Source organism: Harpia harpyja, chromosome 1 (genome assembly GCF_026419915.1).
Source record: "Harpia harpyja isolate bHarHar1 chromosome 1, bHarHar1 primary haplotype, whole genome shotgun sequence".
In the NCBI taxonomy this organism is placed as follows: Eukaryota; Metazoa; Chordata; class Aves; order Accipitriformes; family Accipitridae; genus Harpia; species Harpia harpyja.
In genome coordinates this window covers 2,632,504-2,647,955 of record NC_068940.1, presented here as the reverse complement: position 1 = coordinate 2,647,955, position 15,452 = coordinate 2,632,504, and positions in this window count along the sequence as shown.

Sequence of the window (15,452 nt, the reverse complement as noted above, 5' to 3'; positions counted from 1 at the left end):
GGATGCCCTGGGAGCAGCTTAGGTCAAGGTGGTCTGTTCCCCCTGACTTAGTTGTTGGAATTCCTCTGCCTGTCAGGACGCGGTACTCTAGCAGACCCCCCAGGTCGCTTTGACCTTCCCAGGTGATGTTCTTGGAGAGGTGATCACTTGTGCTAAACTCGGTTCTGAGCTACAGGCACGCTGACGTACCAGCATGTGTTATTTGCCCAGATGATCTCTGCACGTGGGATTGCCTGAAAGGTGGAAAATTTCGCTGCCTTTCCATCACTGTAGGCATGAATTTAGGATTCTTTCATCCAATTCTCACAAAACTTGGAGCAACATCTTTGCAAGTCTATGCTTCTCCATCAAGCGTGGTTGAAATTGCCTAAGTAAGCCATAAGACATTGGCACATGGATAGAAGAAAAGGTGTGGATAGAAGAAGTATTTCTTCTATCAGAGGATAGAAGGAAGGTGTGGAGCAGAGAAGAGAAAAATCAGATAGTTGGGCAAAGAGGAAGTACAATGTGTAAGCTCCATCTTAGAAAAAACTGGTTAAGAGCACAAGGCATCCAGCTACTTCAGATGTATCTGTAGAATCATTAGCCAGCAGCTGACAAGCAGAGAGGGAGTGAATGCAGCTAAGAATTATTGCCTGGGACACTGGTAAGGCAGAACAGCAGTAACAAGGATTTGCCTGAGCGGTACAGTGACCAAAAGTAAAGGAAAACCAAGACTGCAGGGACCCACGCTGCTCCCTCCTAGCCACTTGCCATTAAATAAATCAGGTCTTCTATCTCTTGCTGCCTGTCTGTGAAAAGTGTAGGAAACTAATCTGCTGGAAGCCCTACTGGTACCAAATGGTTGAAACAAGCCAACAAACGAGCTAAAAAATACAGGAAGGATGTGGATGTGGAGACACACATAACATGACACACACACAAAGGCAGGAGGATTGCGTAAGCCTCATTTCCTTTGGAGGTTCTGGGATAGTTTTGGAACGTATTAAAGGATTTGAACCTGATTTTTAAAAAACTCTTAATTGCAACATTATTTCACGAAATAACAACCAGCAACACATTTGGTTCCTTGCCACTCTGCTAGAATACAGTGTTCTGTGTCTTTGAAAGATCAGGAGGAGTACAGAAAGGGAGAAATCAGGATTTATATACCCATTCCTCAGTATCTTCTAATTAACAAACATGACTATCTGAAATTCCAGACCGTGGTCGAGCACACCAGTATTTCTAGACTTTCTTCACCATCTCAAAGTTTTTGATTATGCCACAGCAATAGCTGTTACAGTTGCAAGGACTTTTTATACCAGAGCTATCAAAGTACAGATAGGCAAAAGAAACACTGACTTTTTTAATGACTCCATGAGTAGTTGCCATCGTCTTTGTAAAGGCGCTGGGCAGTGCTTCACCTTGATTCTTCGGTAATTGAAAGACACACATTTATCCTCAAACTCCCTATCCTGGGTGACAGTTTCCCCTCTCTTGACTGTATCTCAATCCATTTCTTCCCCACACACGTTAACTGTATGAGAAATCTGACTTTTGATAGTTCTTATTTTTGTCCCATCTTCCCAACATGACTCACTGAGCATCACCTTCCTTCCTTGAAGCATTTAGATAGAAGAGAATGCTCTTGAAGGCCATATTGTCCCCAGTTTGGTGTCTACGGTTGTGTCGGACACATGGCCAGCTAACCTGCTTTGTAGAGCAGCTGAGTTTCAGCAGCCTGAGCAAAATTCAGGTGACTGTCTTCTCCACTCTGCACTATCGCTATGTCTCTAAGAAGTCAAAGGGGTCAGCTTGGGATTCGTTCTGAGTTTATTCCATGCAAGTTTCAGGATCATATCCAAACAAGCCATAAAGACAATTTTGAAGCTCAGTTATTATTCTGTTTTATGTACAGCAGCTATGATAGGTAATACTTTCCTGATAATGGCTAGAAGCAAAAGGATTTAAAAAAGAGATTAATCTGGAAAGGAAATCAAGAGATATTTTCTGGTTCCTTTGTGGGACTGAATTGTTCCATTGTCACAAGTGATGATGTCTCCATCGTCACCTCATTTCTGGAAAGAAAGGATCTTTGCAGGACCACTAAGGCAAAAGGAACTGGAACATTTTAGTCTGACTATGGATAAAATACAGACAGCTAAATATTAGTCACATAACTTTCCAAAATATTACCAATACTGTTAGTATCATAACCCAAGCCTAAAAACACGAGGTTTTTGAAAATAATTAATTAGGAATACTTTTTTTTCTTCTGCATTTTTTCTCCTCAAATGAGTCTGAAATAAATGAAAAATTAGATATTTTCTTAAAGCTTTTCTCCCAAAATATTGTCAATTACTATTTTTAAAATGGTGTGACTTCAGGAATTGTGACATGAAGAAATACATGTATAAATAGTATAAGTATTGCAAGAACTGCAAATTGTAGCTGACAACACAAACTAACTCAAAAACAAAGGATGACAAAAGTATCTCCCCATATGCAGGGACCATGGGTCTGACAGGCATGGACTTGGATGGGAGCTTGGAAAAAGAAAGTTTTCTTTGTTCTTGGAGAATAAGATACCTTTCCACTCCACATTCCTCAGTTAGAGATATCTTGACTCACCTGGCATCATCCAAGAAGAAGTCAAATGTGACTATTTAATGTGATTCTGGTGCACTCATACTGCAAATTCTGGAGGGTTTTTATAGACTTCTGAAGAGATATATACAGAGAATTTATCTTTTTGCCTATAAAATGCACTGTTTCTTTAAAAGATCTGAGCTATAACAATTTCCACAGAAGATGTGGGTTTTTTTCTTGGTTATCTTTCACATATCATTTGATGTCAGCATATGCCACCAAGCTAAGAGCCATTGGTTGAAAGTATATAAAATATAACTGGAGCTTTTTCTTAAAAGGTGATGAGACATGTAAGTGTCCAGATCTATGCTTATTGCAAGCACAAAAACCATTTGAAAACTACAAAATGCACTCAAATAGCCCTTTTCTCAGAAACCAGTTGCTAATAGTTGATCATCTGAAATGTCTGGATTATTCAAATGGATGTTGCAGAAGAAATTAATATCTGAATTTTAAACTTAGTCATTCAAATTATTTCTCTTTTTGAACGAGTAACAAAATGAAGAATCAAATGTTGACTTGCCTATGAGGCCTGAAGTATCTTACAAACTGATCTTTTTGGTTATTTCAGGAGACTCGGGTAGTGTGCCTTTGTAAAAACTTTGAAACACTCTGCAGAAGTGTGGCGTATTTGTAATTCACACTTTCAACATTTCTGTTGAAAATGCCATGCTGCTTAAGATGGAAAACTTGCTAAGAGATACTTTGCTTGCCATCCTCTACAACTTTAGTGAGGAAGCAACCATGACAGAACATGGGAGAAATTACACGAGTGGACATGAAATGCTTCCTGAACAGTTAGTGTCAGCGGTGCCTGGTAAAACTCATGAGGGAGGGAAAGGTAATCCTTTTTTGTATAAACAGACTCTATTTTTCTCAGTCATTGCTTTCCAAACAGATTATGAAATCATAAATGCACATAAACACCATTAACTAATAGAATGCTCTACATCACTTTCTCAAAAGGCTTATTTAATGTTGGATAATAATAAATATCTTGCTTTTAATATTATTCTGCCAAGCAAGTCTTATGAAACAACCAGAGATGTAATATCTGTCAGGAACTACAGTTTCATCAATATTTTTGAGATAAGGGACATATGCTCTTTGCAGGTAAAATCTATTAACATTTCATCCTGCTTTTTTAACATCTTATTAACTTTATGCTAGTGTAAAACTGGTGGCCTTGCACTCTAATACCATGCTGCCACAGAGAGTGTAGCATTTTTCCTTTCTCTGAGAACTTCAGGTGACAGCCAAAGGTTCCCTTTGGCTCCGTGAGCACTTTTAGAGAAGGAAGCTGACTAGTGTGGGCCAGTCTTGATTGGTATGTATGCAACTTTTGGGGGCATTTCTCCTAAAAACCAGCTAAGCTGACAGTTAGAGTGAATACAACCATTACATTCTTCTTGAGAAAAGAAGGGGTAAACCGAAGGGTTGGTACGTTCGTCTTTGAGTCTCAGAACCATTGCCATTGCTTGATCAAGGTGGATCCCGACTACTTATAGCAATTGGCAGCCGTAGAGGAAGGAAGCAGGGGAAAGGAAGACTTGAGAAAAGTCTGTCAATATATTTTTTTGGCTAAGGTTCCATGTGGATTGTGTATGTCACCAATAGCTTCCTGAAAGAATTCAGAAGTTCCTGAGGCTACTGGAAATAGGACCAAAACCACTGGTAGTGGACTCAGAGAAAACAGATGGAAATTATTGTGGCTACGAGGAAACTTGGACTGCTGAGGGGAAAAATTCCCATATCCCTCTGAATCATAGGATCACAGGATAATTCAGGTTGGAGGAGACCTCAGGGGATCATCTAATCCAACTTCCTGCTCAAAGAAGCATCAGCTAGACCACATTATTCAGGGCTTTATTCATTCTAGTCATGCAACTGCCATGGATGGAGAATGCATAGCCTCTGTGCAACTTGTTCCAATGCTTGACTGTCTTCATGGTGAAAATGTTTCTCCTTATATCCAGTGGAAGCCTCTCTTGTTTCAACTTAATGCCCATTGTCACTCATCTTCCAACCATGTACCACTATGTACCTAGCTCCATATTCATGCTGATCACTGCTTAAGTATTGGAAGGCTGCTATTAAGTCTCCCAGAAGTTTTCTCTTCTCGAGGATGAAGATGACCCGTTCTTTCAGCCTCTCCTTGTAGGGCAAGTACTCCAGCCCTTCTCTGTCCTGTTGGCCATCTGATGAATTCACTCCAATTTATTGATATCTTTCTTGTAATGTAGAGCCCAAAAGTGGATGCGGTACTCTAGATCTGGTCTAACCAGCGCTGAATAGAAGGGGATAATCACTTCCCTAGACCTTCTAGCCTGTAGCCAGCGTTCCTGTTAATACAAGAACAGCCCAGGATACCATTGTCTGTCTTTGCTGCTAGGGCACACTGCTGGCTCATGTTCAGCTTGCTGCCCACCAGGACCCCTTAGGTTCTTCTCAGCAGAGCTGCCCCCAGCCAGTCCGTCCCCAGCCTGTATCATTGCAAAAGGTTCTTCCTTCCCAGGTGCAGGACTTTGCATTTGTCCTTGTTGAGTTTCATAATGTTCCAGTTGGCTCATTCCTCATCAAGAAATTATCACTGACACCCTCCAGAAATCTTCACTGCTTGCTTCCCATCACGTTGCACTTCCAGCAGGTGTCAGCGAGGTTAAATTACAGCCTAAGAGTGAGGGTCTGTGATTCAGAGACTTCCTCAAGCTGTTTAATGAAGGCTTCAACCACTTTCTCACCCTGATCATTTGCTGTGAAACAAACTCCCACCATAAGGTCACCCTTAGTGGCCCTCTCCTCTGGTCCTGACTCACAAGCTCTCAACCAGACTGTCATCTGTCTCACAGAAGCACTCCATTTATCCGAGCTCCTTCACGTAGAAGACCGCCCTCTCTGTCTTTCCTGGCTGTCTTTCGCAATTAGCTGGTGTTGATCACTGCAGCATTTCAGCCTTGCGAGCATCCCACCATGTCTCAGTCGTTCCAATGATACCGCAGTTCTGTGACCACACACGGAGCTCTAGTTCCTCCTGCTTGTTTCCCAGCCCGTGTGCATTTGTGTACAGACACTCGAGAACAAGAAAACAGAGTGGAAGAGGGTACGTCTCGGGATGTCTCTTGTATCTCTCACCCTGCACCCTTTGCCATCAATCAATAGAAAAATCAAAAAGGAGTCAATCTCCTTTTCGTCCTCCCTGATGCAGCATAATATGCGAACCTCCTTTAACTTGGTATCACGGCTTCTCAGCTAACACACAGACACACTCCCTGCAGCCTCAGGTGTGGAGGGTTTGCATCCTTTGGGTTGAGGCTACTGATGTATGAGGACACAAGCCTGGACACAAACTCCATTTGGTGCTGGGTACCATGCCCCGTGGCACATCTCCACCACGGTTGAACGTTTATCCACTGCCTTCATTGGACAGCCCTTTTCTGCATGAGCTGCCCTCTAGATCTTGCAGTCAGACCAAAGCACATTTCATAAAGGATGGTTGACAGAAGTGATTAGAAATACTAAAGTTTGTTACTGGCAAATAGCTCTAGGGTCTAGCAGACACCCTGAAGAAGAAGAGGTCCTAGAAGTTCTTTGAAGATCCCAAATGTTCCCACAAGTTCTAGGACATCTACAAGGAGAGTGAGGAAACTGCTTCATAGATTCCTGCAGCTGTTAGCTCCCTCCATTTTTTGCACTCCTATAGGTCTGATTCCTCTGTCTGCTGACACTTCACTGACTTTATTAAAATTAGGCTGTTTCTACAGAGTAATTCCTATCTGACATATCTGCATGAAGCAGGAAAACAGGTGGAGCAGAAAAATACTTTGGATGCAGAACATGGTAGAGCAGTGCCTGTGGAGCAGGAGACAAAGGCCAAAAGTATGAGATCAGGGCTGACAGTGCGTGGCATTACATGGCTGCGTTAGAAATACAGCTTCCTTTGCAGACGACGTCTGGTCCAGGATTCACGCAACCAACACAGAGTTTGATTCTAATATAAGCAAAGCCTGCAGTCACTCAAATGAAAATATTTGACAAGAGTAGTTGCGGCTGTCTCAGTTGCAAGTTCATTCCACTGTTGAATATAAACCAGACTTAAACAGGTTCAGGAATGCCTACATAATGATGTTTAGCATTTTAGTAAAAATATTTTTTACAGACGTCTTGTGTGGAACTAATGTGAATGTTTGTCTAGAGTAAGACTCATTTATCATTCCAATATTTATATGTTCCTACATTCTTTGGCCTTCAAAACTAACAGGACCTGAGAGGGATGCATGGTGCTCTCCAGGATACAGAAATTACTGTCAGTACTTATGTTCCCTTTTTTTTTTTTTTGCTTCTGCAGTTAAGAAGAATTCAGATTCCTAAGCAATTCCTTACATTTTATGAAACTGTTGCGACACAGCATGTAGAAAGCCATCCTTGTAAGTGGAATTTTAGATCTTGAAAATTTACCATGTCTGAGAGCACTTGCTAAAAAGCAAAGGGTGCCAGGAAAAACTTGGAAAATGTTGTCATATATAAAATAAAAACTTTAATCTTCTCTACCCAAAATCCCATGTCACATTTCAAATACAGAACCTGCAAGCAAATTAGTCATTTTAATCATAGAGAATGTACAAGTAATTAATTGTTGGAATCAAAATCTATATTCACTCTTACCTGGGGAATTTTTACTATTCTCTCCAGAATACTAAATCTGGATGAATATTTATTTTTTGGACTTGTATCTGATGCTTAAAGTATCAGCCAAAGTAGGAGAACTCTTCGATCTGGTTTCCTGTCAGTGGAAGAGTATTCCCCAAAACATATTTGCAAGACAGGCTTTTTTGGCAGCGCTAACCGTACCAAAAATAAACTTTGCATTGCTTGTTCCACAGTCTGATACGCATTGGCTGTGCCTCCCGCCTCTTCATTATTGGAAGTCTTGATTCAAATAACCAAAACCATTACACTTGGCCTAAAACTAGTGAGCAAAAATTTTCTAGAGAAATTAAGATCTCCGCATACAGTTGCCTTGTTACTCCACTGGGCAATGTGGGAGCGCCACGAAAGAGAAAGGGCACTGTCAGAACTGGGGCCATTGCAGACGAGGCCTCAACAGCGAGAGATACAGGGAGCCCTCGTGACGACTTCTGTCTTGTGTACTGGGTGGCTCTGGGAGAGAACATGGCTCCAGTGGCTCTTAATTTTTTTTGGCTGTTAAACAAGAATAGCACAAGTGTATAAAACATTGGGTTCATATCTCAGAAGCAGATATTCAGAATCCTGGTAAACTTCTTGTTTCGTTAAAATAAGAGAAGCTAAATTAACCTTATGAAGCCTTCTGCAGGAAATAAATCCTGTGCTGGCAAAGGAATCGCTTGCAGGGGATTCATGTACTTTCCACTCAAAGTGGTTGCGTGACTTCAGTACACTTTTTGGTTTTGATTAAGGAAAATAATAGCAAAAATGTTCATACAGTTTAATGAGCACACATCCCAGTATCCTGGGAAAAACCAAGCTGTCCCATTGTGTCTCCCCACTGCCCCAAAATATTTCCTGTCCCCTACCACCAGCTACGCTGGCAGCCTCACCGAGATTTGGGGTCAGGGGTTGCACTAAGCCAGCAGGAAAACCGATCCAACAAAAAACGTGCAGTTTCCCAAAGACTTTGGCAACTGAAGACTCAGAGCAAGATCAGAGTCCGGTGGAAGGTAAGGACAGGCATTCACAGCCCGGGCCAGCAGATGGGCAAGGTCATGACAGTCAGCACTTGGTTTGGCTTCAACTGCTGAGAAGCCAAAGGCTGGAAATGAGGTTTTCCAGCAGTACAATTCTGTCCATGCTCTTTCATCAGCTTTCTCATCTTCCCGATAATGGTGCCAGAAGAGGGGTGGGAGGCGTTGTCCAACAGTTGCTGCTTCTGGCAATCCCTTCTTTCCTCTCTCAGTAGCAGCGCAGCTCCTTCACCCAAACCTTCCCTCAATGGCAGCATCCCAACGGCCAGAGACAAAGCAGGTAGCGAGGTCTTGGCCTTTTCTTCTCTTCCAGCCCACCACCGCAGATGGCTTTATGCCCGATACCTTGGTGTTTAGAGTACACCCTGAAATCAGTGACTTTTAAACCACAGCCGTCCCAGCCCACGACGTTTGGCTGTTCTTTGACGTTTTTCAGCTACATCTTGGCCGGAACCATGCTGGAACTGAAAGCTTCAGGTCAAACCACTTTTCTGTATTTAAAAAAAAAACCCCAACTTTTAAAAAAAGCATTTTTGCAAAGTGATGATTTGACAAAGTGATTGATTTTTAACAAAAAATATTTAGCTGAAATAGCTCTGACCAGCTGTACTTGGTGATAATAATAAAGGTTGCCTGAATAAAAGCAGTATCTGTCTCAGGAATGCGTCTATCTGCACAGAGGACAAAAGACATGGGAAGCCTGAGGAAGTTTTCTAAAGGTCGGACTTCACCTCCCCAGAAGACAGGCCTTCTTCTCAAAAAGGGAATGAGCACCCTCATTCAGGCCAAATGCTTAAGAAAATTGTCAGTTTTCCCCAGCCCTTTTTACCTTTTAAACCTTGGTATAAATCCCACTTTCTTTTAGTCCAAGTAACAAGTTGTTCCCAATTAATGATGTGCTTTGGCGATTTCAAAAGAGATTAATCTGACCGGTCGCACCATCACAGCTCACTGTCACAGTGTGTAGTCTATGCCAGAGAGAGGAAAGATCTTTAAGAAATCGAATAGTTTTTACAGCAGATGGACGCGCTCCTGTTAAAAGCTGTTCTCCCCAAGCTCACACCGAGGGACAGGAGCAAAGCAGCGCGTCAGGGTTGCTTGCCTGCAGACAAACAGAAGGTTTCTTTCACTAGAGCTAATGCCTCGCATTTCCTTGATATGAATATTAAGGGTGTAGGAATTTACTTACCATAAGGCAGACGTAAGTACTGGCTTCTTTGCATAAACATGTGCAACTGTGCTAAATATGGCAACAGTGCACAGAGTAGAGCAGTTTTATTTCCTTGCTCAGTAAGATGTGTTACCCGTGTATAAATTACATACAGTCAATATATTTACGTATTATATAATGCATTCTTTCTTACAATAATCACATATTATGTAATCAATAATTAAGATAAGCTGATCATATTAAATAATTATACATATGCACTCACACCTGTGTATACTGCATATGAATTAAAGATTTATTCATAGAGGTGTTTGTGACCAGAAAAATCCAGGCTATGAGTCTGGGTCGTTCAGTCAAAAAATGCAATGATAAAATCACAGGCATGTGGGCTAAAAGAAAAGTGATTCTTATAGATTAGCTCTTCCTGTGGATCTATAGAAGCAATATCCTATAGCTGAAGTTCTGACAGAACATCCAGTTATTCTGTCACTTCTCACTGGCTTGCTATATTTTCAGGATCTGAACTTCTAAGACAAACCTCAACAGGAAAACCAGATATTGTTCCTTAACTCAGTAGCAGTCTTTATATTCTAAAGGAATGTCGACACAAATCTACTTGTAATTTTTTGCAAGAAGTGAGAAAATCCTCACAAACAGATTGATGCTGCTGAATATACTCATTATTATCAATATGTCAATCAAACTGATAACAATATACCTGCACCTTACTGCTGTCATACTGCAGTCAGACAAAGATTCAATGTAAGAAAAAAATAGATCTAACTCAATGTTAGAGTCAGATTTCATCTCGAAATAAGCAATAGCCAACTATGGATTTTCTTTGCATAGGGACAGGGAGGAGATTTTAAACAGCGTTTGAAGACATTAGGTCTTCCTCCTTCCTCTGTCCGGGCTTGCCCTGGAGAAAAACTGTTCTCTTTCCATGACTGCGAAAAAGAAGTTCCAAAAAAGCAGATGAGTGCAAAAATAGAGATCAAAATAGACAAGATTTCTTTAAGACAAGGTCTTTTCGTTAAGAAATGCATTCAGAAAAGGGCACAGTAGTCAGAGTCTGCCTCGCGGCCGGTAGCACAGACAACAGGCTGAGGAAGAAGCCTTTCCTCCATCTGTGTTCCATAGAAGAGTGAAATAAAACTGTTTTTCCTGCAGGCAGGTGACTACAGAACGCATCTCCTAATTTCCTTCATGGCCACAAAATCTGACCGTGGTAAAACCTCGAGCCCCACGCCTGTGTTTCTGCTGTGTGAAACCTTACCAGTCTCAGCTTTGGCAGGACCAGCATATTTTAGTGTTAGCTACAAGAAACTGGCCCAGGACTGCTCCTCTGTATCCACCTAAAGACAACACTGGGGTTTTTTTATACTTGTGTACCCGTGCATTCCTAATTGTGGTACACTTGTTGAAAGACCCTAAGCAGCTGAGGCTGTCTTCCACTGCTTGGCCTGAGAGAGGGTGGCAGGGGCACGTCCAAACAGGCTTCACCCGTAGGCATGAATAAAAACTCCCAAGGAACACACCGCCATCAGGCAGGTGTGTGAATAGGACGCTGGCCAAGAAATCGTGCTGCGATTAATTAGTGTCATCCCGACCATGACATCACTGGTTGCTAGGCAGATTTGAGCCTAAGGTAGCTACTAGAGTGGCCCGGCCAAGATTTCCTCTCGACTGTTGCATCCCTGTTCCCCAGAGCTGGTTTTGTAAAACCCCAGATGTGTTTGAAAGCATGGGCTTTACAGAGATAGGAAGGTTGATCTCAAGGGCACCCACACCAATGCTGCCTCAATACACTTTAGATAAAGCTTTAATAAGTTGCTCAAAACTATCTAACAGTCAGTAGCAAGGCCAGGAATAGGCTATTCTAAAACTAGGAATGATCTGGCTCAAGCACGTCAGTCACATTTTCTGATTTTCTTTTTGTGAAAATCCTTAGTATTATGTTGAACAAACCTGGGGAAAAAAGAATGTAATAAGCGCTGTGCAAATATCCACACTAAGTGTCCACATTTTATTTCAGTAACTCAAAAAAAATTTTCAAATGTTATAAAATGGAACTTAGTTAATCACTTCAGTAAATGCTTGCTGAGCACTTCAGACTCTCAGTTAATGGATGTGGATGATTAAAAAGAGGAAAAGTAAGAGAGCACCCATCCACACTACATATTATGCTGTTACAAGTATTGAATGCAAACTAAAGAACAACATTGACCAAAGTGGTAGAAGAAGAACAAAGCTAACAAAGGGAAGAAAAAACCAGTATTTACAGCCTAAAGAAATAATCCCACAGGCACCTTCAGAGAAGTGAAACCTGGCTCACCTCCCATTTATGAATCCGACTAATTGCCTTCAGAAGGTTCCCAAATCCAGCCAAGCATGTGGAGAAGGTTTTACATTAGACAAGAGTCCAAGTATTTAAACTATTGCAACAGCTGCAAAGCAGGTTTGCAGGCAATCCTACGCTCATCCAAGTCCCATTTTGTTTCAAAATGCAGAAACACCACTACGAAGTACATTGGAGGTGGCGTTACCCCATTTAGCTTTAAGGGGCACACGCCATCAGCCAGGTGTCGGGGCTCCCAGCTTTGGACCGATGCTCTACGTAGCTTGTCTGCTGGGCGGGCTCCTTGGGCGTGCGTTGTACCCTTGTCCCCAGTCCCGCTCCTGGCCCCATCCCCTGCTGTTTGTGGATCTGACGGGTTACTCTGCCCTGTTGGGGACCTCCGACAGACCCTGTTCTCAGCACGCTGCACTGCCTGCTTCGTTCAAAGCCTGTGGGATTGCACCCGCCTTGGTAACGGTGCCTGTGCTGTGATTCCCTCCCACCCCTGGTTCATGCCCCTTCAATGAATTGTCCTGCTCTGGTTGCTGCCAGCACCCAGGGATTTCAGGAACTTCGGTCCATTGCAAAGTGGTCTGGGCTGGAACTATCACCGAAATGGAACTGAGGTTCCTGAGCTCCTCCGTGCACTAGCAGGCAGTGTTTGTCCCAGAAGGAAGAACTATACTTTATTCTCTGGTTTTCCCCAAAGCCAATAGGCTGAAAATTGCCAGTGTAATGTAGCATGTAGGTCTGTATTCAGTAACAAGGGAGGATGAGTTGTTTCTCAGTATGACTGCTCTGAGATGGGTATAATTTTTTTGAAGGGAAAGGTTTTCTTGATAGAAGTCTGCCTAACTGCCTAACTCTTTGCCTCTGGCTCTTCCCTTGCTCTCTGTTGGCTCTCTCTGGGTTCATATGCCACCACAAATGCGCCTTTTTGATTTCATGAAGTGTCTGGAACTGCACAAGGTCGTGCAGAATCTTCATTGCTGATGCAGAAACTGACGTATCCAGGGACCAAGTGATTTGTTGGCACGATGCGGCTAAAACCCGGTTGCATCTCACAAGGAAGAGAACTCACTAAATCAGGAGCGCTCCTAAGTTCCCAACCTGTGCCATGGGAGCAACCTCCAGGACGAGCACGGCTGTGGTTCTGCCTGCTTGCGTTCTTGCTCTTCTACACGGCACGCAGTGATGCCTCCGCACAGGCAGGTCTTTCCAAACGCTGCCAAGATGGGTGCTGATGCCTCCATAGTGAGATGGAGGTAGCTAGGGGCACAATTTTCTGGTCCACACAGTTGGATTTAGGACCAATACTTCCCCCAGGTACCTTCACCCTTGAGTGAAACCCGCTACGATGGAGGAAAGAAACTCTTCCCCAGAATGTCTTGTGGAGGTTGTTGCCCAAAGGGGTATAGGGCTAGGGTATAGGGGTTATTGGATACAGGGGGAAGAGAATTTTGGGATCATGTGAAAATCATTACGGGATGTTTAAAGGGAAGGGTCAAAGGTGAGGAAAGGCAGGGACCAAGATGGATCGGGGAGGAACAAGTGCGGCAAAATAGAGGGAAAGTGGATAAGAGGTCAGTTGTGTGCAAACAGGTGGCTGCTCAGTATGCTTGTCTGACTGAGCCATCGCCGTCCTCTGTCCTGAATTATTAAATCCTGTTCCTAGCTAGCCACTGTTTCCATCTGTTGTGATCCGTGGGGTCAGCTGTGTTAATGGTCCTATTGGGCACACACGCCCTGTCTCGCTGCTGGCAGGACTTGGGGACATGGAGCTGCAGCAGGTTTGTGTCTGGCAGGCTGGGGCAGCAGGTACCCCCCCGGGTTCTAAGAACTGCCAAAGTTAGCTACCTTCTAGCACCCTCCTCAGAAAAAGGTAAGAAAACTAGCTTGGGGGTGGTAGGGCGGTGGGTTTTTTTTGTTTTGTGCGTGGTTTTTTTTTTTAACTCCCAAGTCAGAAATTGTTGCTCTTGTCTTCTCATGTCTTCCAACAAAGCATTAGCAGAAAGTTAATGCTTCTAGGACAAGTTTACCAATTCTGTTTCTGATTACTCATGTTTTTTTGTGAGAAACCTGCTCATAGTTAGTTTCTTCAGAAAGGAGTAACCCCTGATGCAGATAATGAAATTCAGATTTCTGGTATAAAAACTTCAGAATAACTGCACCTGACTCTTGGTTTCCTTGTCAAAGGAGCCATCAGTTTACACAAATCTTGTATTCCATTTAGAGCTAGATCACACTCCCCAAAGGTTCAGTGATTCAGCTATATGAAAACTTGACATAACTTACTGTTCAGCTACAGAAGTGTTGCTCTACGTTATGTTTAATATGCAATCTACAAATAAGAATTGAATGTTAGAACAATAATTGGCAGCAGGTTAATGCAGAAAAGAGGGCTTCCAGAAAAGCAAATGCTGTTCTAGTTCCCATGGCACCATCCCAGTATTTGTTTTATATTCCTGAGAGAAGAGAGGAAAGCAGAACAAATGTTAAACCTCCCACACAAAAATCTCAAAGTAATATTATTATTCCCCCTAAGACTCCAGCCTTGCTGTCAGACTGCTTTTTCTGTCAAGTTTCCAAATGCTTTTATTGAGAAAGGATAATAATTATAATTATCCATAGTTTAAGTCAGTGAGTTTTTACTCAAATAGATTAGCTGCACACTCTGTCATTGAAAAATCTTGTACAGTCATTCATCTAATTTGCACAGTATGATTACCACGGAGAGACTCATATATATGCTTGTGTAAATGGGTTATTTGCCTAATCATCACCTTTATGGGAAAATTCCTGGTTTGTATCAGCAATCTCAGTATTTATTCATACAAATGATCTCAGTATTTATTTCTACAAAGAAATATTCACTCGTGCAGATTTTTTGTTCTGCACTTTCCAGTGATGTTGAACAGCTTCTGATGCACTGCCATACCCTTTTTTTATCAGTCCTGGTGTCAGCTTTGCATAATTCCTTGGGCTTAGCAAGAACCTTCCTAGAATGCTCCAGAAATATTTTTTTTTTTTTTTTTTTAAGATTTCAGTTCAGCCATGCTTACATGCCTTTGGGGAGAGGAAATGTTATAAAAGTTCCTTTTATCATATTTTATTTGTAAATGTTTTAAAGGCTGCAGACCTTGGCATTCCTAGAAACTATATTTTAACTTGGCACCTAAGTGGGGTACCACAGGTGCTTAAACACTGAAATAAGGCCATACAACTTATCTGGTAATATGTCAGAACGGATGTACAGTGAGGTAATTCGAGAAACAGAAAGCCACAAAAGCAATACAATTAGGTCAATAGTTGGAAACACTTAGCTTCTCTGTGCACATATGACAATTTTTCTGTTGTCATTTATTTAGATTCCATCAGAAACTCAAGCCTTACTTGGACTGTGTGGAAGAGGAGCAGGCAGAGCAGCTCAGATGAGATGCTTTACAGCAGATGTGTTAATTAGACAAAAGAGCAGCTTAAAAAAAATCTACTACAAGAAAACTCTTCTAGACAGTCACGGTCTTTGGATCTATGTCCTTTAAAAACCTAACTTCGACACCAAACTTTAAGCACAGAAGTAGTCTCCTGCACC